General features: G+C 37.1%; 2 non-coding genes across 2 annotated transcripts; both read right to left on the bottom strand.

Annotated features, from left to right (window-relative positions):
- Window positions 1-14,134: 14,134 nt before the first annotated feature.
- LOC120092296 (small nucleolar RNA R71) lies at window positions 14,135-14,238 on the bottom strand. The gene has a single exon (XR_005486003.2). It is a non-coding gene; the product is annotated as a small nucleolar RNA R71 (small nucleolar RNA).
- An 11,475-nt stretch (window positions 14,239-25,713) lies between these two features.
- Window positions 25,714-25,797, bottom strand: TRNAL-CAA (transfer RNA leucine (anticodon CAA)). The gene has a single exon. It is a non-coding gene; the product is annotated as a tRNA-Leu (tRNA).
- Between the last annotated feature and the right edge of the window lie 607 nt (window positions 25,798-26,404).

Here is a 26,404-nt window from a genome sequence, read left to right on the forward strand (position 1 = left end):
ATGGTAGGTATGTTTAGAAAAACAAAATGGAGAAGAAATGTCATCTTCAATCTGATATTAGATGCCAAATTACATCTACTTCTCTTCTAGCATCTTCTAAAAAGGATTGGTACTTCTACAATGGCTTCTCACGACAGATGATAGGTGTAATTTAATTAAAAACATTGAACCCTGTGGATCTGGTCATGTTACTTTTGGAGATGGAGTAACTAGAAAGGTTCTTAGAAAAGGTCAATTGATGTATTCAGGTCTTCCTAGATTAGAAAATGTCATTCTTGTTGAAGGATTGACTACAAACTTAATCAACATAAGTCAATTATATGACCAAGGTCTTGTTATGAACTTCTCAGAAGACAAATACTTGGTGACCAGCGTAGATAATGTGACTATCATGACAAGTATGCGTTCATCTGATAACTGTTATCTGTGGACTCCTAATGTTTGTTCTAATGTCTGTCACACAGCTCGAAACAATGATGTTGTAATCTGGCATAAATGGTTAAGTCATGTTAATCTTCGTTCTGTTAAAAAGGCAGTTTCTATGGAAGCCATACTTGGTATACCATTTCTGTCTGGAGATAGTGAAATTGTGTACGGTGATTATCAAGCTATAAGGCAAGTCTAACTTTCTCATAAGAAAGTGTCTGTTTGTACTAGCAATTGTGTGATGGAATTACATCACATGGATTTGGTGGGACCAATACAAATGGAGAGCTTAGTTGGTAAACATTGTGCCTTTATCAACATTGATGATTTTTCTTGGTATACATAGGTACGCCATCAAAGAAAATCAGACACATTTCAAGTATGTAGACTTTATGTCTTCAACTTCAGTGAGAATGAGAGGTGCACATTATAAGGATCAGGATTAATCATGGCAAGGAGTTTGAAAACTCTCAATTTGAGAATTTTTGCAATGCTAAGTGTAATGAATTTTCCTCCCTTATGACTTCTCAGGAGAATGGTGTGGTTGAAAGAAAGAATCGCTCTCCAGGAAATGGCCAGGATAATGTTGCACACCAAAAGTGTTCCTTTGAATTTTTGGGCAAAGGCTTTGACTACTACTTGCCACGTCCACAACCGAATTTATATTTGTCCAGGTACTCTTACTACAAACTATGAAATCTAGAAAGAATGCAAGCCAAATGTTAAGTATTTTCACGTGTTTGGAACTATTTGCTATATTTTCACTTATCGGGACGTATTTGTTATATTCTTACTAATCGAGACGCTAGGAAAAAATGGGATTCCAAAGCAAATGAAGGAATCTTTCTTGGATATTCATCAAATAATCTTGCTTATCGTATTTTTAACAAGCGCACCCGTACCGTGATGGAATTTATCAATGTTGTTATTGATGATCTGCAAAGTTCTGATCATCAAAGTGGAAAATATGAATATCAAGATGTTTTTTCACGTGGTGCACTCTATGCCAATGACATTTATACTCCTATTCCTCTCTACAGCAATACTTGTGAAAGTAGTAACTCAGACTCAAAAGAAACTGAGAGTGAGGTGATTTCGGTATTTAGCCGTGTTCAAAAGAACCATCGTTTAAGTAACAGAATAGGTGATTTAAATATAGATATCTTTGCATGCAAAAAGGAGAAAGTGGATTATCTCAAACTAATTGGGAATGTTTTTTTCACTTCTCCTACCAAGCTTAGAAACATCAATCAGACTCTGAAAGATGAATTTGGGATGAATGTTATACATGAGGACTTAAGCCAATTTCAACGAAATGATGTTTGGTAATTGGTTCTGAAAGAATTTAATCTCAAATAGCTCAACGACTAGTTTTTATTTTCTAAACAGACAACATAACAAATTTGTAGTTATATATATATAGGTTACATTCAAATCGAAAAACAACTTGATCATTTTGTTTAGTACACGATCTGTAAAGAAAATAAACACTTATCTCTATAAAGTCTTCAATAAACGATTCTCCCTTCCGTAGATGTAGGCATCATTTTGGCAAACCATGTACATGTTGTTGTTGGTCTCTTCTTCCTCTTTCTCTTCTTCCATTTGCATGCTTGATTTTCTTCTTTATCCACTACGAAATTTGTCAAGAACAATAGAATTTTAGTGAGAGTTGAGAGTTTTCAGAAACCCGACGTAGAGAGATAGAAAGAAAGAGTTTTGTTTACCTAAAAGGAATTCAATCGGTCTCCACTGATTTCCCTTAGATCTGCGATAGTGATTCTTACCACATGTAGTCAAGAAGATTGAGAGGCGTGGCTCATTCAGAGCCTTTCGTTTCACCTACCCTCTCACTTAGATCGGTCTCCTTAACAACTTGGGCCTGAAATAAGGAGTAGCCCAACAAATTGGTATCAGAGCAAAAGACACTTAAATATTTCAGTTCTTGGATTATCAAGATTCAAGATTCACACTAAAATGACATTAGCAAGATATGAGATAGAGAAATTCGATGGTAAGGGAGACTTTGGCCTTTGGAAGGCAAAAAATAGAGTCATTCTCGATCAACAAAAGGCTCACAAGACTCTTCTTGATCCATCCATTCTCCCAAACACTGTGACAACTCAAGAAAAGAAAGACTAGAAGCTGGCAGCTTATGGTATGTTAGTCCTAAACCTTAGAGATAATGTTTTAAGGCAAGTCATTAATCAAAAGACAGCCTATAAGATTTGGACAAAGTTGGAAGACTTATATACCACTGGAGATCTTCCTAATAAAATGTACCTTAGGGAGAAATTTTTCACCTTTAAAATGGATTCATCAAAATCACTTTTTGATAATCTAGATGAGTTCAAAAAAGATTGTTGATGAATTTAAGAATCTTGGGGAGAAAATAGAAGATGAGAATGAAGCATACGTGCTTCTAAATTCTTTACCATAATCCTATAGGGAAATAAAAAATTTCATTGAAGAATGGAAGGGACAGTACATCTACTGATGCAATAATATCTGCCCTAAGAACAAGGGAACTTGAGTTGCAAGTAGTTAAGAAGGAATGATCAAATGGTGAAGGGTTGTTTGTGAAGGGGAACTTCAAATCAAATCAATCAAATGACAGAAAACAGCAGCATATAGAGGAAAACAAACCAAAACAGAAAATTAAATGCAAATATTGCAAAAAGAAGAGAATTTGATTAAAGATTGCTTCATCCTCAAAAGAAAGAATCAAAAGAAAGAAAAAGAGCCCAAAAGCAAGTAGCCTGAAGCCTCTGTAATAGAAGGCTCGTACATCTACTCTGATGCACTAGCCTCAACACTTGACAAGGTCAATTATGTTAACCCCTTGGGAAACATGATTGGGTCTTGGATTCAGGATGCACCTACCATAGGACACCTATGAGACCCTGGTTTAACACCTATAAAGAAAATGATGGAGAAGTGGTCTACATGGGAAAATGTCAAATGTTTACTCTCATATGCCATTCTTAGTGAAAAATACTGGGCTGGAGCTGCAAGCTAAGTTGTGTACACCTTAAATAGGTGTCCACATACATCCCTAAACTTTGTAACCCCTGAAGAAAAATGGACAAATCACCCTCCTAACTTAGACAACCTAAGGGTATTTGGGTGTGTTGGTTACATACATCAAAATTAGGGAAAACTTAAGTCTAGGGGTGTGGAATGTATGTTTATTGGGTTCACTGAAGGTGTAAAGGGTTTTAAAATGTGGAATTCTGTTGAGAAAAGATTTGTGATTAGTAGGGATGTTACCTTCAGATAAAGAGAAATGTTCATGCAAAAGAAGAAGACTAGAATTGAGATACATAAAAGCCCTACTACTAGAATTGAGGTATCTTCTAAAGATAAGTTTACAGATCATGGTTCTTCTAATGATTCTGAAGAGGAAGAGGACACTACAGGACAATTGAGAGAAACCACTGGAGCTCAACTTGACTTGAGCCAGTACTCTCTAGCAAGGGATAGGCAAAGAAGAGTGATTGTTCCCCCAGCTAGGAACACGTAAACTATATGGACCTAGTTTTAAATGAAATTATAGCTCCAAATGACCAGGAACCAGCCAACTTTGAAGAGGCAGTAAGCTGCCCTGATGCTATAAACTGGATTGAAGCTATATGTGAAGAAATGCAAAACTAAGTATTAATGACATTTGGACTCTTGCTCCTCTTCCTAAAGGATGCAAGGCAATAGCATCTAAATGGATCTACAAACTGAAAGAAGGCACTTCTAAAGATGAAAAGCCAAGGTATAAGGCAAGATTAGTGGCCAACAGTTCACACAGAGGGAAGGCATTGACTATTCTGAAATTTTTTCACCAGTAGTTAAGCAAACCGCTATCAGACTCTTGTTATCCCTTGTTACTCAACACAATCTTGAATTATATCAATTAGATGTTAAAACAGCCTTCATACGTGGTCACTTAGATGAGGTCATCTACATGGTTAGCTAAAAGGTTTTGTAGAAAAGGGTAAAGAGGGTCTCTACTGTCTTCTAAACAAGACCATTTATGGTCTTAAATAGTCTCCTAGATGTTGGTCTAGAAGATTCAATGACTACATTGAGAGTATTGGGTTTCAAAATGACATTTACACTTATGTGAACTCAACTACCTATAGGAACAAGGTGTACTTAGTTCTCTATGTGGATGATATATTGCTAGCTGAGACTTCTAAAGATGATTTAAGTCATGTAAAAAATCTCCTAAAGAGAGAATTTGACATAAAAAAATATGGGTCAGTCTAGAAGATCCTTAGGAATGAAATTGACAGAGACAGGGGATCTTCTACCTTAAGCATTAGTCAAACTAATTATTGTGAGAAAATCATCAGAAGATTCAATATGTCTAATGCTAAACATGTAACTATACCTATTATGCAACATTTTAAACTATCCTCAGCTAATTCACCTAAGGAAACTGACTTGGAACACCTAAATCAGATGCAATTGGTTCCTTATAGTCAGGCAGTAGGAAGCTTAATGTCCTCATGATCTCTAGTAGGCCTAATTTATCCTATTGTACAAGCCTAGTGAGTAGATTCATGTCAAACCCTAGGAGAAGGCATTGGGAAGCTATCAAATTGATATTTAGGTATCTAATTTAGTCTAAACGAGTCTAACCTAATCTACCAGAGTATTAAAGAGACAAATCTAGAGCTCTATAGGTTTGTTGATTCAAATTTCGCTGGGGATCAAGATAAGAGAAGGTAAGAGACAAGGTATCTCTTCCTATACGGACCTAATCTACTGAGCTGGAAAGCTAATCTACAATCAATTACAACCTTATTAACTATCGAAGCTGAGTACATGGTACTTTTAGAAGCTATAAAAAAGGCATTGTGGTTAAAGGGCTTGATCGAAGACTTTGGCATCAAACAAATAGTAGTTAAGATGTACTGTGATAACCAAAGTGCTATCCATATTTTCAAAAACCAACAATACCAATCAAGGAAAAAACATATCGACATAAAATTTCACTTTGTAAGAGACATAATAGAACAAGGGTTTATTGAAGTTCGAAAAGTCCATACCTTGGAGAACGTGGCTGACATGCTTACCAAACTTGTCTCGAAGCTCAAGCTCAGCAAGTGCCTTGATCAGATCGACTTCATGTTACCTAAAAAAGGGTAATCGATAGTCAGAACCGAAAGGTAGAAGACTTCAGAGTTGAGATTAATGTGGAGATTTGAAAAAATTTAATCTCAAATAGCTCAACGACTGGTTTTTATTTTCTAAACAAACTCAACAGGTTCCTTGTACAGTGTTTGGATTTGTGCCCTAATGCCCTGTAATTTACTATGGATAAGGTGGCTTATCTTGATGGGACTATGGATATGACCCACTTTGTAATAGTTACAAATGGTTTGATCAAATTGTTCATGTGGAGGCATGTGAGTGGAGGTATCCTATACAAAGAGTTTGTATCAGACCGAACTACAAAATATTTAATCTCTCTTTGTAAATCCTTTAGTTGATGAGATTAATATTTCAGGATGATCGTTTGCGATTCAATCTTAATCCTGGGTGATTTAGAACTCATACTTGTGAGGTTGGTCCTTTGATTTTCATGGGTGAGAATGACCTAAGTTTCCAACTCAATAAGCCTACCATTTTAGAGACTTGGCTAAATGGGGAGTTGGGAACATGACTTCATAAGATGGAATTCACTCATTCCCGCATAGGATAAGTAGATGAGTAGTTCTCTTAAATGTTGATTTCAGAACTTGAACAATGAGCCATACCCTCTTACTGGCCTGAGAGGGACTTGGTTTATAGTTGATCATAAACAAATTGTTCATTATAGGAATCAATGATACTTAAGAAAAAAGAGGTAATTATAGGGGTAAAACGGACATTTGACCCAGATGTAGTTATGAAAACTCGTGAAGGATTGATTTGCTTATATTGATTATATCAATAGACACAACTTATCCTACAATATATAAGAGTTCAACTATGGGTCTATAGTGGTTTGCCCTATTGTTAATGCATGAAGGTTAATTTAATTAAAAAGTTTAATTAATTAATCTTGGATCATTGGAGCTTATAATTTATAGGTCTATAAGGTCTCCTTGTTAGCTCTATGGACCAACAAGGATCAAATATGTTGAAAGAAAATTTGAAATGTTCAAATTTTATGAAGAAAAATATTAATTGTATTAGATTCAATTAATCACACGAATTTATTATAAACATTATTTGAATGAGATTCGAATTATAACTTTATAATATAGAAAATTAATTTATTTGAATATGATTCAAACAATTAATTATTTATTTGGATAATATTCAAATTAAATAACTAATGAGAGAATTGAATTATTTGAATATGATTTAAATAATTAATTATTTAGATGAGATCCATATTGTAAGCCCTCTCTTCTTCTACTCTTTCTTGGAATATTAAGAAGCACATAGTTGAGATTGAATTCGGGGACTTGAGATAAAGTTTAATGTGGACTTCTTGTTAAGATTTATAATTAAAAATAAAAATATTTGGATTGACGTTTGTTTCATTTAGGAAGCGGAAATAAGGATTTGAGGAATAATTTGAGATAACAAACCTAGTTAAGCATGTAAAGTAAATTTGATGATGAATTTGGCATGCTCGGGACAGGTCAAAGTAAATTGTAAAAGTCAACGGTCAAATGGTTAAAGTCGAAGTTAAAAAAAGTCAACATTATGAAAAGTGGTGAAATTTTGGTAATTTCTTAGTCTTAAAAGTAAGTTTGGCTTGTTTAAGACTTATTGGACATAAACGTACTAGAAATTAAAGGAAATTAAGGGAAAAAACGTGATGAGAACCGAGAGGAAGAGGGTCGTTTTCGAATTAGGGTCGTTCTTGTGAAGGAAAATTGGGCAAAATGAAAGAAAATTAAAGAGGAAGTAAATAAGAAGCTCATGGAAGGCTTGATTTGAAGAAATTTGGCCAAAGAAGTAAGGAAAACGAAGAAAAACAGTGGCATTAGAGTTATCGCGAAAACAGAGGATGCTCGGATTTTTAGCAAATTCGTGGAGTTAGAGGCTAATTTGAAGCTCCAAATTTAAAGGTAAGTTACTTATAAGTCCTTCTAGAGTTATATGCTCTTTTATTTGATCGTTATTGGCTGAAATTTCTGATTTTAAGTTCTAAAAATTCTGTTTTTTCTCGCCGAAAAAATAGAGGTACCGTGGAAGTTTGGTCGCTTCCGGGAGTTCTAGGGCAATTCGGACGTCAAAACTTTGAGGTAAGTTAAATAAGGGGATGGGTAAAAGGTTGTTATAGGCAAATTAAGCTTTAAATGGCTGGCAAATGATGAATTTAAGTCTGAAACGCTCACCGGAAAAACAGAGGCCATATCTGAAAATTTCTGGGCTGGAGGTTAAAGAAAGAGTTTACTTTCCTGGTTTTGGCTCCTGTCTGTCATCTATTGTTCGTCATTAAAAGATGGAAAATCAATTTTAGGTTAATTAAGATGTTCTCAAGCATAATTAGGGATCCAAATGGTATTGTTGTGATACCTTAAACCTTGAATTCTAAGAAATTGGGATCTTAAGTCAACTTTGAAGTTGATTAAGGGGTTAATTTAAAGTAAACCCTAATTAGGTTAATGAGGAAAATTAAGGAAAATTAGAATAGAATTAGTCTTTACTGAAGATTAATTTTAAGGTCTGGAGTTAATTTTAGAGTAATTTAGAGTAATTGAATGACCAAATTACAAAGCAAACTCTACCTTGGAACAAATTAAGGATTTGGTAAAAGTTTAAGTGAAATTCGTTATACTTGAAGATTAATTTTCAAATAATTGGATTATGGTCATGTGGAGGATAACAAGAGGATTATCAATATAATTTCAGGATAAACATGAGATGGAGAAACCGAAATTAGGAGGAGGAGCCGATGAACAGTGAGTGGTTTATTTTCGAATCTTTTGATATAGAAACTGATTATATATTATAGTATGTTATGATTTATGAAATGTGATGGCATAATCTGTTCTACTTGACTGATATTTCAAAAATGTTTAAATCATGATTTCTAAATTCTTGATGATTTTATACGATCTTGATTTATCAAAATGTAGTTTGAAATCAGAGTTTACATACTTGTGATTTGTATGGTTTTTATGAAAAACCTCTTGATGGTGGAATCAAGGTTGTTAAATGGTTATGAAAAATGATTTCAAACTACTAGTTCTTGTACCCAAGAGATGGTTATTTTCTCGTGCTACTTGAATGTGTTTCAGTAGCATTGCTCAGGCCATCAGGGGGCTACCAAGGTCAGTTGAGGCCACAGTATACCGGGAAGTCCAAAAGAACCTGCGCCTGTAGCGCCACCTAGGCTATCAGGGGGCTACCACTGGGTCAGATGTGGCCAGAGTATACCAGGGAGTCCAGAGTAACCTGGGCCTGTGGTGTGTATCTATGTTTAGCCTTGAGGCAGCTCTACGTGCACGTATGACCTTGTGATTTGGTTTACACCGCGGGGGGCATTCTTTGTCCAGAGTAACCCGCCATTGTAAATGAGTATTTGGGTACAGAGTTTGTGTGGTTTTTTTATAACAACTGAATGTTTTATAATATGTTTATGAGAGTTGATCATGCCACTGTTTTACTAGCACGTGTTCAAAATGTTGTTGAATCTTTTATACTTTGCCAATGTTTTATTGAATGATTTGATAAACTTTATTGATGATTTTAAAAGTGATAGCTTATGTTTATATTAAACTACCACTCACTGGGCTTCAGCTCATGCTTTCATGTTTTATGTTTTTCCCCACCACCAGGTAGCGACAAGTTCCTAGTACCTACTGAGCCGTCAAACGCCACTAGTGTTGTTAAACATCTGTTGTATTGTTTGTGCATGTATTTAAGAGTATTCCAGAATAACTAAAACTTATGAGTTACATGTCATGGGAGGCTTTGTTCAAAATAATCCTTACTGTTAGTCTATAAATCTCTTTAAACAATATTATGATTTAAACTGAATCAAATTCCTAAACTCTATCAACAAACATAAATTATTTTTGAAAATGGGTTTGGATGTCTAGGTTTGATCTTAAGTACAGGATATGTTAAGAGTTAGGATGTTAGATGTTATAGAGAGAAGTGATGTTTAACGTCTTCACGCTTCGTTCTAGGTTAGAAGGGAAATCTGGAACAGGGTGTGGCGCATATAATTTAAATAAGATTTGAATTAAATAATTGAAGGAAGAATTTATTAATTAATTTGAATTGGATTCAAATTATTGTTGGGTTTTATGCCCTAAAATTCGTAGATATTAATTGTTATTAAGTTATCGTCATTAATAAAGAGTAATAGATGTTAATTCAATAAATGTTATTGTGTTGTTTTCTATTTTGTCTTAATAACCCTAAATCTAATAAACTAACATCCAATGTTTTCTAAATGATCTATAATATATGGAGACATACAGGGATCGATGTTCAACATACAACCTAAAGAATCTATGATATAGGAATAAGGCTAGGTACCTTATCCTGGTAACATTATGGATACAACTCACTTTGTATTTGATACAAACGCAATGATCCAATGTGTTCATGTAGGTGACATGTGAGTGGGGGTATCATATGCAATGAGTTTACATAAGACCAAACTGCGAAATAGTAACCATTAGATATAACATGGTTGACTAGTTAGATTTCTATTTCACTAGGATGACCTAGGCAACTTAGTCTTAACCTGAGTATATTATGAACTCTTGTTCACGAAGGATTGTCCTTGATGGAGTTAGCAAGCAATTAGCGGAAGAAATTTGGATCTTAAACACTATAATTCCATCATTTTAGCAATTCATCTCCATCACCACTTGATCTTCCTTACTATTCTCTAGGACCTTAAATTTTCTGGGTTCTAGCTAGAAAGTGAATAACTTCCTCTTCATCATCAAAAAACCAGAAATTTCGAATTACATGCCCAAAATTCAGCTGAATCAATTTGTTTTTATTTGAATCAAGCATGCAATCTAATTGTCTAAAAGCTTGACACCAAAATAAAAGCAAATATGAGTGGGATTTAGTGTTAAATGTGGAGAAACCACTAAAAAATTGATTTTCCATTTAAAAATAAAAATTGAATCTAAATTCAACTATTAATTTTAGTTGAATTCAAAATATTCAATCGTAATGAAATATGGAAAAAAATTCATAATTAATTCACTTTGATAAAATCAATTCTATAATTAATTTTAGATATTTAATTAATATCAAATATTAAATTAATTAAACACCAATTCCTAACATAAATCGCTATTCATGTACTTATATATCTAAATCATATTTAAATATTATCTAATTCTTCGATTTTGTTTAATTTGACAATTAAACGTGTAATATATCATATATAATTATTGATTCCCTTAATTCGAATTTGAATGTTTCAAATTCTCTCATCACGCTCTTTTAAGATTTAGTCCGTTTGTGAGCTAGAAGGGGGACGTAATGGATATATAGATCATAGGCTCCAACGATCAGTGATAATCGGCTAACTCTTTAACCTAATTAACCAACATCCATTAACTGTCACGTCACTCAACTAAAGCCGAGTAGTTGCACTCCTCTCACTGTAGGTATATTTTTGTCAAGTAGTTAGCTTAGGATTAAGGTCAAGTTACCAATGAACAATTGGTTTTTGGTCCAACCATCAAACCGCGTCCCTCTTTAGCCAAATGAGAGAATGAGGCCCCTTGTTTAAGACCCAAAGTTAGCATTTAAGAGAACAACCTATCTACTATCCCTAGAATCAAGTATGAATGAATTCCATCTTGCAAGATTATGCCCCCAGCTATCTATCAGGTCTTACCCCTAAAATGGGAGGCTTATTAAGTTGGCAATGTTGAGCTACGCTCACCCATGCAGATTAAAGGATAATCCCGAATAAACAGAAGTTCATAATTAGCTCAAGATTAAGATCGAGTTACCTAGGTCATCGTATTTAAATAGTCAGTCTTATGAGTAAATGGTGTTATAAAGTAAAAAGTGACTATTTCATGGTCCGGTCTTATGCAAACTCATTGCATAGGATTCCCTAATGGAGTAGGAGAAAACTCGCTGTGGAAAAGATCGTGTCTCAATTTTATTTTTATAGAACAATAACTAGAGGACAAAAACACAAGGTAAATAAAACCTATTAAGCATGCTATCTACTATGCAATTAGAGAGGAAGAAATTAAGAAATCACATACCCGTTGAAGACCAGTTCTTCAGTTCCTCTCTAATTCGAGTCATCTTTTCTCGGTCTCACGAACTCAGCGTCCACAAACTTAATGAATAGGAACAGACACCACCAAAGAGTCTTCCTCATTATTCTCAGGGACGAGAACCGTGCAGAGGTGTGGGCTTGCACTCATCTTGGTGTAGGGAGGAGTATGATAACTTGTAGAAATACAAGTTATTTTTGCTCTTAAGTTGGAACAACTAAGGTTTATAATGATAAATTCTCCTCATTTTTAGAAGAAACACATGGATTTATTCAAACATTAGAAAACTCATGCAAAAGAAGTTTTATTACTAAATATCGCGGCACTAACGCATTGTATTGCAGGATCTTTACAAAAAGCTAATGCATAATCAAGAAGGTGTCGCAGGGAAAGCTCTAACGCATGGGTCATGCATAAGAGGAAATTCAACATAGAGAAGATTCATTGATCCAAGCTAATTATGTCATATCACCACTTGCAAGTATGGGCACCGGCAGTAGGCAGCATTTGAAAAGCTTCCAAGCAGCAGGCGGCGTCTGAAAAGCTCCCGAGAGTCAGGCGGCTGACCAGGGCATGAACTTTAATGTTGACCAGGGTATGGACTTTAATGCTACCCATTCACCAAGTGGACATGACCAATGCCTATAAATAGATGAAGTCCCTCTAGAGTTCGTCGTGAGAATTATTCAGTTCAGAAATTATCAAGATCCTTAGTCTCTGTAATTAGTGTAGTCGTAGTTTAAGCTGTGTTGTGGTGCCAAGATGATCAAAAGGGTTGAGAACCACCTCCACCGTCGGTCAGGGAGCGGAGGAAGCGAAGCTTGAGAAAGACACTTCGTCCTCTCCCTATACAAGTGATTGTGCACAACAGAATTGAGCCAAAGAGATACAAGAGATTGTACTCTACGGCTTGATTCAGTTCCTTTCATCTCATTTATCACATTCGTTTCATTTGATTGAATATTGTTTTTGTAAAGACAATTTGCTTCTTTATAAAATTCATCTATTTGATCCATCACATTTTTTTCCATTGTTTATTTCTTGTTCATGTTGAATGCATTTATACTTTATGCAAAATCTCATTTCAAATACTTAAGCCGACTTGATCAATTGGTAAAAGCATCTTTAACTTAGATTATTCGAGAGAATAACTAAGCTGCATCAAGTAGGACGCCTAGTACAGCTAGAGATAGACTTACTGGTGTTTATTGCATTCTGTGTTAGATGCATGCATCCTAGAGATAGGTTTTGCTTGTTATTCGCATTGAGAAGTGTTGAATAAAGTCTAATGCATAAACAAAAGATGAGCAAATCATCCCATCTCATCCACATTACATTATGGTTTGTGTACATTCATCTTAGACCGACCTATCCACTCACATTAAACTTTGTTTTTGCATGATCTATCACTCATCATTCAACTCTTTTGTATCATCTTGCACAGGCACACCACTTAGTGTAAATAACACATTTCTCTTCATATATTTAGGAAAACCCCTACAATAGATACAACGCAAGGTCTGCGTTTGTTTAACTGAATCCCTGAGTTCGACCCTGGACTTGCTAGGAACCTAAATTATATTTATACTTGGGTTTGGTTTAGGAAAAATTGAACGTCATTAGAAGGAGTGTTGTGCGTTCTGTTGCATTTCTCTAACACACCAACACATTACAAAGACTTAAACGCATCAAAGCATCAACGCATCACTCATACTTATAACTTATTCTTACAATTTATTTTGTACAATACACTCGTAGAGTGAAATACGATAGGAACGAACAAGTTTTTGGCGCTGTTGCCAGGGATTCAGAAATAAGACTTACCAGAAATTTCGTTTGTATCTGTTGTAGGAACACTTCGGTCGAAGGAGTATTACAAGCTAAGCCTAAGCTTGTGAATGTTTATGAGTAGGGAGAGCACTTCTGAATTCATATACGACCCCGAGATTGAAAGGATCTTCCAACGTAGGAATCGATCTAACTGTCGTCGAAGGTTGAGGCAGCAATTTCTCAGACAACAGAACAGGCAATGAGCGATGGCAGAAGAACGAGTAAAGCAGCAACTAGCTCAACAACTAGCTTATTTTGCACAGAATCCAGTCCTTATGGCGAATAGCAGTACGCGTCCTATGAGAGAGTACGCGTCCCTTATACTATATGATTTCTCTCTAGGAATCATCTACCTAATGCCAGACAGGACTAGGTTCGAGATGAAATATGTAATGCTCCAAATGCTCCAGACTGCTTGATAATTTGGGGGTGGTCGTGGTGAAGATCCTCACGCCCACATGAAGCATTTCCTAAAAACGTGTAATTAATTTGTGATTCCTGGAATCATCCCAGAGGCAATCAGGCTATCTTTGTTCCCCTATTATTTGCTTGATGGCGCAAAACAATGGGTGAGCTCACTAGAGCCTGGTGAAATCACCAGTTGGGAGAAGTTGGTGGAAAAATTTATGCAAAAATACTTCCCACCTACCACCAATGCGAGGAGGCATCGAGAGATTATGAATTTTGAACAAGAAGAAGCTGAAACCTTAAGTGCCGCATAGGAGCATTTTAAGGGATTGGTCAAGAATTGCCCAAACCATGGACTACCTCTAACTATCCAAATGGAGACATTTTATGGAGGATTGAATAGAGCATCGTAGATGGCAACAGACGCTGCAGCGGCTGGTGGACTTATGGACAAATCTTACACTGAGGCTAAAGAGATATTAGACCCCATTGCTAAGCACAACATGGAATGGGTGGACGATACATATAATGGAAGAGCTGATAGGAAGAAGAGATCTCAGAACGTTAATTCTATCGATTCCAACGCAATAGCCACACTTTCTGTTAAAGTGGCTACGATGACTAGCCTTTTTGCAGAACATAACCTAGGAAACGTATCAAATCAGTAGAAGGTGAATCAGGTAGAGGTGTTTGGGTAGCCCATGGTTAGCTGTGTGGGTTGTGGAGATCCTCACTCCTATGCAGATTGCCCACAGAATCCTCAATCAGTATGTTTCATTAAAAACAACCCATTTTCCAATACATATAATCTTGGATAGAGAAACCATCCAAATTTTTCTTGGACAGGTGGAAATCATCAGGAACACCACCCAGGGGCGAACCAACAGCAAAAGAATGAACCGTCGCCTGCATTTCAACAAACGCATCAGCCACATCAATAGCCCTTTAATAGAGGAGGATAGGCGTCGAGCTCAGGATCTCTGCTTGAGAACCTATTGATGGAATACATAGCCCAGAATGACGCGTTGCTGAAAAAGCCAGGTGTCATCTATCAGAAACCTAGAAATCCAGGTAGGGCAGATAGCGAGCGAGTTGAAAAGCAGGCAGCCTGGAGTTCTACCTAGCAATACTGAAACACCTGGGAACAACAATGGGAAGGAGTAATGTCACGCAGTGACGTTGCGTTGTGGAAAAGCTCTTGAAGAAAGAAGAATGAATCCAAGAAACAACAATCCTTTGAAAGAACACATCACACATTCAATAGATCAAGAAGAAAGAACGTCTGAGACTACAAGCCATTTAGAACCTAGTACGTCTAACGCAGGAAAGCTGAAGTGCCGTTGAATGCACCATTCCCTAGGCATCTGATGAAGAAGAATGATGAACAACAATTCAAGTGCTTTCTTGAGCTCTTAAGGCAGTTGCATATCAACATTCCACTTATAAAGGCCTTGAAGTAGATGCCAACATATGTCAAATTTTTTAAGGACATTTTGACGAAGAAAATAAGAGTCAGTGAGAAGGAAGTAATCGCGTTAACACAGGAGTGCAACGCATTAGTAAGCAATAGTCTACCAAAGAAGCAGAAGGATGAGAGCTTCACAGTTCTTTGCTCGATAGTAGGATTGGATGTGGGTCATGCATTGTGTGATTTGGGAGCTAGCATTAATCTCGTGCCACTCTCAATTTTTAAGAAACTGGGAATTGGCGAAGCATAACCCACCCCTGTTACCTGTACAGCTTGCTGACAGAACAATTAAGTACCCAGAAGGAAAGATTGAAGACGTTCTGGTAAAGGTTGACAACTTCATATTCCAAGGAGACTTTATTATCTTGGGCTATGAAGCAGATAAGGAGGTACCAATTATACTTGGATGCCTCTTCCTAGCTACTGGAAAGTTTTAATCGACGTGCATAAAGGATAATTAACTATGCGCGTAGATAATCAAGAGGTGAAGTTCAATGTACTCAGCGCATTGAAGTTCCCAGATAGTGAATATTATCAACTAAACAGTATTGAGTTTTCTGAAGAAGAGACCCATGTATGTGAGGTCCTTACGTTGAAGAACCTGAAAGAATTAGAGCCGGCAAGTCTGAATGAGCGGTAGAAAAAACCAATGCGTCCATCACTTGAGGAACCACCAGAACTTGAGTTAAAACAGTTACTTAGTCACCTGAAATACGCATTCCTTGGAACCAACAACACTTTACCTGTGATCATTTTCGCAAATCTTATAGAGCTTAACGAGCAATCTCTCTTGAAGATGCTGAAAAAGCACAAGCGTGCAATAGGCTGGACGCTTGCAGATATCCGTGGCATTAGTCCATCTTATTGCATGCATAAGATTAGGCTAGAAGAAGGGAAGTCAGGGTCAATCGAGCCTCAAAGAAGGCTGAACTCCATAATGAAAGAAGTGGTTAAGAAAGAAATTTTAAAATTGGACGCAGGAGTTATTTATCCTATATCTGATAGTAGTTAGGTAAGTCCAGTCCAATGCGTTCCCAAGAAAGAAGGAACGACTGTGATAGTCAACAGCAATAATAAGCTCATACCTTCGAGGACTATCACGGGCTGGCGCATCTGTATGGATTATAGGAAGCTCAACACACCAACTAAGAAAGACCACTTCCCCCTTTCTTTTATCGATCAAATGCTTGACAGACTTGCAGGCAAAGAATTTTATTGCTTTCTTGATGGATACTCTGGTTATAACTAGATTTTGATTGATCTAGAAGATCAGGAGAAGACAACGTTCACCTGTCCCTTTGGAACATTTGCATTCAGTGTGTAACGTACCGGGGACATTTCAAAGGTTTATGATGGCTATCTTCTCCGACTTCTTAGAAAAGACCATTGAAGTCTTCATGGATGATTTCTCTGTCTTTGGAGACTCATTCCATTCATGCCTAGATAATTTGGAGGCCGTCCTCGCTCGATGCGAGGAAACAAACCTTGTACTGAATTGGGAAAAATGTCACTTCATGGTGACTGAAGGAATTGTCTTAGGCCACAAAGTATCCAAGGCTGGGTTGGAAGTAGATGAAGCCAAGATAGATGTCATAGCAAAACTTTCCCCACCATCGAATGTTAAAGCTTTAAGAAGTTTTTTAGGACATGCTGGCTTCTATAGAAGGTTCGTCAGAGGATTCTCTCAAATTGCGCAACCACTGAGCGCATTACTAAAGGCGAACTGACCCTACAATTTTCATAAAGACTGCACTGATACGTTTGAAACCTTGAAATATGCATTGACGATAGCCTCGGTATTGATAGCACCGGATTGGGCGTAACATTTTATTCTCATGTGCGACGCGAGTGACGTGGCAGTTGGAACAATGTTAGGGCAGAAGAAGGGAAATTTGATACATCTCATCTCTTACGCGTCCAAAACTTTAAATGGCTCTCAGGGACACTACAACACCACTGAAAAAGAAATGTTGGCTGTAGTATTTGGTATTGAAAAGTTTAGATCTTACCTAGTTGGTGCGTCAGCCACCATATACCGATCACTCAGCCATAAAATTTCTGACGAGTAAAAATGACGCGAAGCCAAGATTGATAAGATGGGTGCTACTGCTACAAGAATTTGATATAGATATTTAGAACAGAAAGGGAACCGAGAACCAGGTGGCTGACCACCTATCCAGGCTAGAACATCAAGAAATGCAAGATCAAGAAAGTGAAATCAAGGTCGCATTCCCTGATGAAAGCCTGTTCAGAGTTGAAGGCAGGGAACCTTGGTATGTGGACATCATCAATTATTTGACTACCAAGCAATTCCCTGGGAACTTCAACTCTTAGCAAAAGAAACGATTAATACATGACAGCAAGTTTTATTTTTAGGATGAACCATTTCTATATAAGCAAGACCCTAACTTCATAATGCATCGATACGTTCCGGAGGAGGAGACACAACCCATCTTAGCTGAGTGTCATTATTCTTCTTAAGGAGGGCATTTCAATGGGCAGAGAACTGCTGCAAAGATTCTTCAGAGCGGATACTTCTGGCCCACCCTCTTCAAAGACGCAAGGGAGTTTGTTCGTAATTGTGACCCCTGCCAATGCACTGAAAATATTTCTTCAAGGGATGCAATGCCCTTGAACAATATTCTCGAAGTTGAGCTGTTTGATGTTTGGGGTATTGATTTTATGGGACTTTTCCCTTGTCCTGCGGCCAACAGTATATCCTGCTTGCAGTAGACTATGTGTCAAAATGGGTAGAAGCAGTAGCCTATGCTAGGAATGATGCGTCCACTATTTCCAAGTTTCTTACTAGGAACATTTTCACGCGATTTGGAATGCCAAAAGCCCTGATAAGCGATGAAAGTACGCACTTCATTAATCGTATCATTTCTAAATTAATTGCAAAATATAATGTTAGGCACAAAACCATTACTGCCTACCACCCACAAATAAACGGTCAAGCGAAAGTATCCAATCGAGAAATCAAATCTATCCTGGAGAAGGTTGTCGATGCAACATGGAAGGACTGAGCACAGAGGCTGGATGAAGCGCTCTAGGCCTACAGGACTGCTTATAAAACCCCTATAGGTATGTCTACCATACACTCTTGTATTTGGAAAAGCTTGTCACTTACCTTTAGAGTTGGAGCACAAGGCGTTTTGGGCAGTTAAGAAGCTAAACCTGAACTTGGACGCCGCAGGCGTTCAACGCAAACTTCAGCTCAATGAGCTCGAGGAGTGGTGATTGAACGCGTACGAGAACAAAAGCTATACAAAGAGAAGACAAAGAGTTGGCATGACCTACGTATCAGTAAGAAAGGACTTGTTGTTGGCCAAAAAGTTCTATTGTTCAATTCACGTTGCGTTTGTTTCCAGGGAAGTTAAAATCCAGGTGGTCAGAACCCTTTATCATTAAGACAATCTTTCTATATGGAGCAGTGGAATTAACACGAGAAGATGGCACCAACGCATTCAAAGTAAATGGCCAAAGAGTAAAGCCATACTTTGAAGATGGACTAGAACGTCAAAAGTCATCTCTCGCACTACGCAAAGCCAGCTGAGGCCTACGTTGAAGCATCCCTGCGTTTGCATCGGCATATATTCCAGGGACGCTTCCTCTATCCTTGTCTTTTTTGTATTCTGTATTTTATAATGCATTTGAGTTTGTTGGTTTATTTGTCTACCTATGTTTGCAAGATTGATTGTTCTTTGTTTCTGCCTTCATAAATTAGAAATTTTACTGTTTTCTTTTTAAAAGTTCTGTATAATCGAGTTGGGAATAACAGACGCGTTAGACTCAAGTCTAATGCATGGCCTAGTTAAATGGACGCATCTTGAGAATACAAAAGCACTCAAGTGTTTAGAAACCCAAGACGTCCCTTCAGCTTCACATTTATTACAGACGCCAGGCGCCGCCTGACATCAGCCCACTAACCCTCTCTCAGCCTATAAAATGATTGAACAGTTCATTTTTTTTTCTTCTTCCTCATTTCTCTCTCGAACTCTTTGAAACTAAAAAGAAAAAACTCTAGCCTCTTCGTTTCCCTCACCTTCGATCTGCTCAAGATTATCTCCGACAACAATGTCGTCTGCTTCAGATAGTCAAAACTAGACAATGAGCTTTGGGAACGACTCGCAGGTAAGTTCCTACTCTTTCTCGTCTCTTTCGCTTTCACATCCCCCAAGCCCTAAAAAAACCTCCAAACCCTCTGTCCAATCCAAACCTACGCACGGCGGAGCAACCTCCTCCTCCTCCCAAAGGCCATCGAAGCCCACCACAACACCCAAAAAACTCCCTTCCAAAACCTCCAAAGCCATCGCTACCCTTCTAGTTAAGACCCCTCAACCAAAACCTAAAACTACCTCTAAGCCAAAGCCCAAAATATCTGCAAAACCGAGGCTGCGTTCGTCATCTACGGCTACCTCTAAGCCCTACACCAAGCCTGCCCCATCACCATTCATTCCTAACATAACCCCGGTCGGTGCAACACGTGACCCACTTCCAGCTTACCTTCAAATGCCTCATCTCCAGCCGTGCGTCCACCGCCTTCACTTTCAATCCAACCCTTAGCAACCATTTACCCAGTCGATTCAGACGCATCTAGCCAACCACCGCATTTTCCCATCATCATATCCTCCCCTGGGACGCCTCATACCCCAGTGGGCACCCCTCCATTTACTCCACTCATACCCCTTTCTGACAGTCCTGCATCAGAGCGTAACCCTGAAGAATTGGCTGAATTGGCTCGATTGAACGAGTAGGAAGTATTTGGAGCCATTTTAGCGAGCCTCAATCAAGACCAAGAGGAAAATCAAGTGATTTGTTCCGACCCACCTAACGCATCACTTGAGTTGGACGAAGCGGAGCGATACACTATGATGCTAGAGGCAGAATTAGAAGAAGAAGATAGAGAAGAAGATGGGAGAATTGGCCCAGACGCGTGTCAATCACGCCAAATCGACATGAATGAAGGGCCTTTAAAATCAAAGAGGGTGACAAGGAAAAGGAAATTAATATTGGATGAAGAAGATGAGCAATCAGCATCCGGTCCTGAGGATGCAACATATGGGAGTTGCTTAAGGCACGACGCACTAGAGAAGGACTTGGAAGACTACCAGCCCGCAAGGCAAGGGCGAAGGAAGACGGCTCTCCAAAAGGAATTGAAGAATGAATTGAGAGAACTGGCAAGGGAAGCCAAAGAGCACGTGGTAGGAAAACGCAAGGTAACCGATGCTTTACCTAAGAAGACCTCGGGAAGAAAGCGTCAATTCAGTGATATACTTGTAGAAAAGGGTTTCTTTCACGAGCGCCACCCACTGCTTATATATATAATAGAAACAATAAACGCATTGGGGTGGAGTCAGTTCTGTGTTGGGCACACACGTATTTGGCCCAACCTCGTCCGCATGTTCTACAACAACGAGTTTGATATGGAGAAGAAAACAACCTTTGTTGATGGGGTATTAGTGCGCTTCTCAGTAGACAAGATCAACGAAGTGTTCAACATTGATAGTAATCCGGACGTGGTAGGTAATTGCATCTTGGAGCAGCCAATGCCAAGTCAATTGGAAGATGCATTAAGGACGGTAACCAAACCTGGAAGCAAGTGGCAAATATCTAGAAATGGAGCAAAGAACTTAACTCTAGACGCGAACCTATGGTACTACTTGATCAAAAGGAGCATCATGCCTACAACGCATGATGAAACACTATCAAAGGAATGTGTCCTGGCTACCTATTACATCATGCAATGCATCCCTTTAGACGTTGGAAGAATAATAAGGGATTAGATCAAGGTCATCAAGACCAAACCGTGAGGACAACTATACTTCCCATGGCTGATCTGTGCATTGTGTGAACGCGGGGCATCCCTCTGGGGGATGATCATGAAGAGATCGATGGTTTGATAGATATCAAGTTAGTAAGGTGTCTACTTTGCGGTTCACCTCATCAACCTGCCTTACTTGCCAAAGAAGTGGCAGCCAAACCTGGATCATCCAAATGCTTGAACTTACGGAAGAAGAAGCGTGCCCAAAAGAAGACGCATCCAGATTGTTGAACACAGTGATGAAGCTTCAGAACATGAAGAGTATGAAGCAGAGCTTGAACTTACGAAAGAAGAAGCATGCCCAAGCCTCAACCTTACTATCCATGACTCGCCATTGGCCCTGCCATAAGGGATTCCTGATCAAACGCACCAAGAACCAACTCATATGGATCAGGACATCCCTTGTTCTCTTCCTTCGCCCCTATAAAGTCCAATTCCCAATTTTGTGCCTCCTCCAATAATCTTTGAAACAACTGGGTTAGGATCGAGCAACACAACAAATTTTGAAGACCCAGTTGGAAGAAGTGAAGAACCAACACCACCTCAATGCAACACTAATTTAGAAGAGTTGAAAACTTTTATCAGTGATCAGCTCAGACTACTGGTCGCGTCCATCGAAGGTCTTCAGCAATAGAACCAGGCTCTAAGGGATTATCTAAGGCAGCAAACAAGACGGATGCAAGACCAATTCGTTTACATAACGCAGTACATCAATCAGGTCTTGGTTGGAATGTTTGCTCTGCCCCCACTGCCTGCCCATCTTAGAAACCCTCTGCGCTTTATGGATGTAGACCCTGGAGAAGAATGCAGAGATGACGCACCAGCATAATAGAGTTTTGGGATGTTGGGTTAATTTTGTATTTTTGATTTAATTGATGTATTTTTGTATTTGCTTGACTTTGTTTGTTTGCTTCATGTGAATCTATGAAAATGAGAAATTCCTATAATTTTGTTCCTTGCGTTTGACCTTAGCATACTTTATTTTGGTTCTTTAGATATTTTCTAAGTCTTGTGCATTGCCTGACCTCAATGATATCAACTATATGAAATCTATAAGTATAGAGTAGGCGTTAGGAAAATCAACAAGGCCTGAACTTCTCTAAAAAGACTAAGTTTACTTTCTAACGCATGCAAGCTTCAAGTCTTAAACTCCTTTTGGACTCTCAAAGCCTTTTTGAAATTTTGTTTCTCTTTTAGCAATGAGGATTTAGCTCGTCTCCAAATTTGGGATGAGTATAGCTCATCTCCAAATTTGAGGATGAGGAAAATCCGAGTTAAGATGCATCAAGCGAGTACATCATAAAAAAAAGGGAACAAAATAAGAAAAATGTTAAACACAACTCCTCTATTATTACTTCAAAAGAAAAACCTTAAAATGGCATGAGTTAAGTTGGAAAAGGAACTTAGCTGTAGTTGGATGCTCGCATGACACCCGTGGGGACAAGCCAAAACAAAGTTAAGTCTCCTAGACCAACACGTCCCATAGAACTCCTCTATCTAGTCTGAAAAAAATATATCTTGAAACACATGAATATTAGATATGAGTTTAGTTGTGAAGGGTTCTCACCCGTAGTTGAGTGCTCACATAACACCCGTGGGGGCAAGTCAAAACGAAAGTGGGATACCTGGAACAATGCATGGGTAAGTGAATTCATAATTTTTTTTTTCTTTTTATCCAGCATTTATCTTAAAAAGAACATCTAACGCATTGCTGGTTAGAAAAAACGAGAATGTTTTGAGAAACGAAAGGAGTTGTTGAAAAAAGGCCTGCTACATTTGAAACTGAACATTAGTCCTTTTTAGAAAAGAGTCAATCTGAGTTGCATTTTCCAAACTCTTGTCTCCAACTTATGACTGAATATGATGAGAGGCGAACTCTGCACACCTAAGACAAAGGAGATAACAAAAAATTATTTTGGAATGCTTGAGGACAAGCATTGTTCAAATTTGGAGGTGGTGATACCTTGTAGAAATACAAGTTATTTTTGCTCTTAAGTTGGATCAACTAAGGTTTTTAATAATAAATGCTCCTCATTTTTAGAAGAAACGCATGGATTTATTCAAACATTAGCAAACTCATGCAAAAGAAGTTTTATTACTAAATATCGCGGCATTAACACATTGTATTGCAGGATATTTACAAAAAGCTAACGCATAATCAAGAAGGTGTCGCAGGGAAAGCTCTAATGCATGGGCCATGCGTCGGAGAGAGTTCAACGCAGAGAAGATTCATTGATCTAGGCTGATTGTGTCACATCACCACTTGCAAGTATGAGCACCGGCAGTATGCGACGTCTGAAAAGCTTCCAAGCAGCAGGTGGCGTCTGAAAAGCTCCCGAGAGTCAGGCAGCTGACTAGGACATGGACTTTAATGCTGACCAGGGTATGGACTTTAATGCTGCCTATTCACCAAGTGGACATGACCAACGCCTATAAATAGATGAAGTCCCTCCAGAGTTCTTAGTGAGAAAATTATTCAGTTTAGAAATTATCAAGATCCTTACTCTCTGTAATTAGTGTAGTCGTAGTTTAAGCTGTGCTGTGGTGCCAAGACGATTAAAAGGGTTGAGAACCACCACCACCGCTGTTTAGGGAGCGGAAGAAGCCAAGCTTGAGAAAGACACTTCGTCCTCTTCTTATACAAGTGATTGTGCACAATAGAATTGAGCCAAAGAGATACAAAAGATTGTACTTTGCAGCTTGACTCAGTTCCTTTCACCTCATTTATCACTTTCATTTCATTTGATTGAATATTGTTTTTGTAAAGACAATTTGCTTCTTTATAAAATTCATATATTTGATCCATCACATTTTTTGCCATTATTTATTTCTTGTTCATGTTGAATGCATTTATACTTTATGCAAAATCTCATTTCTAACGCTTAAGCTGACTTGATCAATTGGTAAAAGCATTTTTAACTTAGATTATTCGAGAGAATAACTAAGTTGCGTCTAGTAGGACGTCTAGTACAGCTAGAGATAGAGTTACTGGTGTCATTGCATTCTGTGTTAGACGCATGCATCCTAGAGATATGTTTTGCTTGTTATTCGCATTGAGAAGTGTTGAATAAAATCTAACGCATAAACAAAATATGAGCAAATCATCCCATCTCATCCACATTACATTATGGTTTATGTACATTCATCTTAGACCGATGCATCCACTCACATTAAACTCCGTTTTCGCATGATCCATCACTCACCACTCAACTCTTTTGTATCATCTTGCACAGGCACAACACTTAGTGTAAATAACACATTTCTCTTCATATATTTAGGAAAACCCCTACAATAGATACAACGTAGGGTCTGCGTTTGTTTAACTGAATTCCTGAGTTCGACCCTGGACTTGCTAGGAACCTAAATTATATTTATACTTGGGTCTGGTTTAGGAAAAATTGAACGTCATTAGAAAGAGTGTTGTGCGTTCTGTTGCATTTTTCTAACGCACCAACGCGTTACAAATACTTAAGCGCATCAAAGCATCAACGCATCACTCATACTTAGAACTTATTCTTACAATTTATTTTGTACAATACACTCCTAGAGCGAAACACGATAGAAATGAACAGAGTATGAGAGATTTTTTCTTCTTTGTAAACTCATCTGCATTATGCAGAGAGCAAGAGAGGATAGAGAGAGAATGAGAGAGAGTAAGATTCTTTCCTCCTTTTTTCAGCTTTTGTTATATGAGAGCCATTGAGAAAATAATTGGTGAGGGAGTTATAACTCCCTCACCTTTAATTTTGATTAAATTAAATTCAAATTCAAAAATTTGAATTTGATAAATAGATAAATAAATAAATAAATATATATATATATATATATATATATATATAAACTATATGTTGTATCACATATAATATATATAATCTATAGTTAATGTTATATCAGATATAACACAAACCATATTTTATTATTCTCTCAAATAACCTACGGTAATAATATGAATCAAAGTCATATTAATTTTAACCTACAGTGTTTATATGAATCACATTCATATAAATAATAATTGAATCTTATTCATATTATAATACATCTCAATAAAATATATAAATTTAATATAAATCATATTCATATTAATTTTAACACGTATATCAATCATATTCATATAATTAATATTTGAATTATATTCAAATATTTATTTCTTCCATAAAACTGTATAAATTTAATAGTCAAATTCATATTAAATTTTAACATATAGATTTTATATGAATCATATATAATTAATATTTGAATTATATTCAAATTTGTATTTCTCTCATAAAACTATACAAAGTTAATTATACTTATACAATTAAGTCCCTTTGATTAATTTGATCAAGAAGAATATTTCAGTTTTGCTATAAAACTCTAAACAGTAAAACCACCAAATATTACATTGTAAAAAAAGGGTACTCCTTCATATGGTTTGTTTAATTGATGATTTATGGAATTAGAGATCGTTTTAATAACCATTAAATTGAGTCATGTCTGCTATAAAATTCAGAATTGTTTCAAATGGGCGAAAAGCAATTCTTTTCTATATATAAGAATAAAAATGTCAGAAGTGGGATTTGAACCCACGCCCTCTCACGAAGACCAGAACTTGAGTCTGGCGCCTTAGACCACTCGGCCATCCTGACATTTTTGTTTGAAAATTATATTGTTTTTAAGAACTAGTTTCATTATTACAGTTTGTCTCCATCCAAATATTTCTGTTAAACGATACAACTAGTTATTCCATCCAAGTTGTTTTTCAGTATAATAAAAAAAAAGGTAGGGATACAATTCTGACTCCTTTTCAATCACTCAAATCGGAGTTTGGATGAAAAAGATATAGCAAAAATAAGCTTGACGAAAAACAACCCAAGACGGTGATGTGGCGAATTAATCATCAAAATGGACCAATTAGAGAGTGCCAAATGGAACTATAGAGTGAGTGAAAAATTGGGCTTTAAATTTGCAATTGGAGAATTTTAGTTTTTATTGAAAGAAAAGAGAATTAAAAGAAATTGATTTTCTAAAAAATGATTTTGTTAAATAAAAAAAATGAATATAATATTATTTTATATTTGTGTCTAACAACTATTTTCTAACAAATGATAGACTCTTGTTTTTTTTTTTTTTTTTTTTGTTGGATTTTAAAAGAAATGATTTTGAAAGATATATATTATTATATTATTTTTTGTTTATGTCTAACATATAGTTGTGTTTAAATCTCCACTATTCAATTTAACTTTTTGAACAATC

This window comes from Benincasa hispida, chromosome 11 (genome assembly GCF_027475165.1).
Source record: "Benincasa hispida cultivar pf3 chromosome 11, pf3_genome.v1.1, whole genome shotgun sequence".
Classification (NCBI taxonomy): domain Eukaryota; kingdom Viridiplantae; phylum Streptophyta; class Magnoliopsida; order Cucurbitales; family Cucurbitaceae; genus Benincasa; species Benincasa hispida.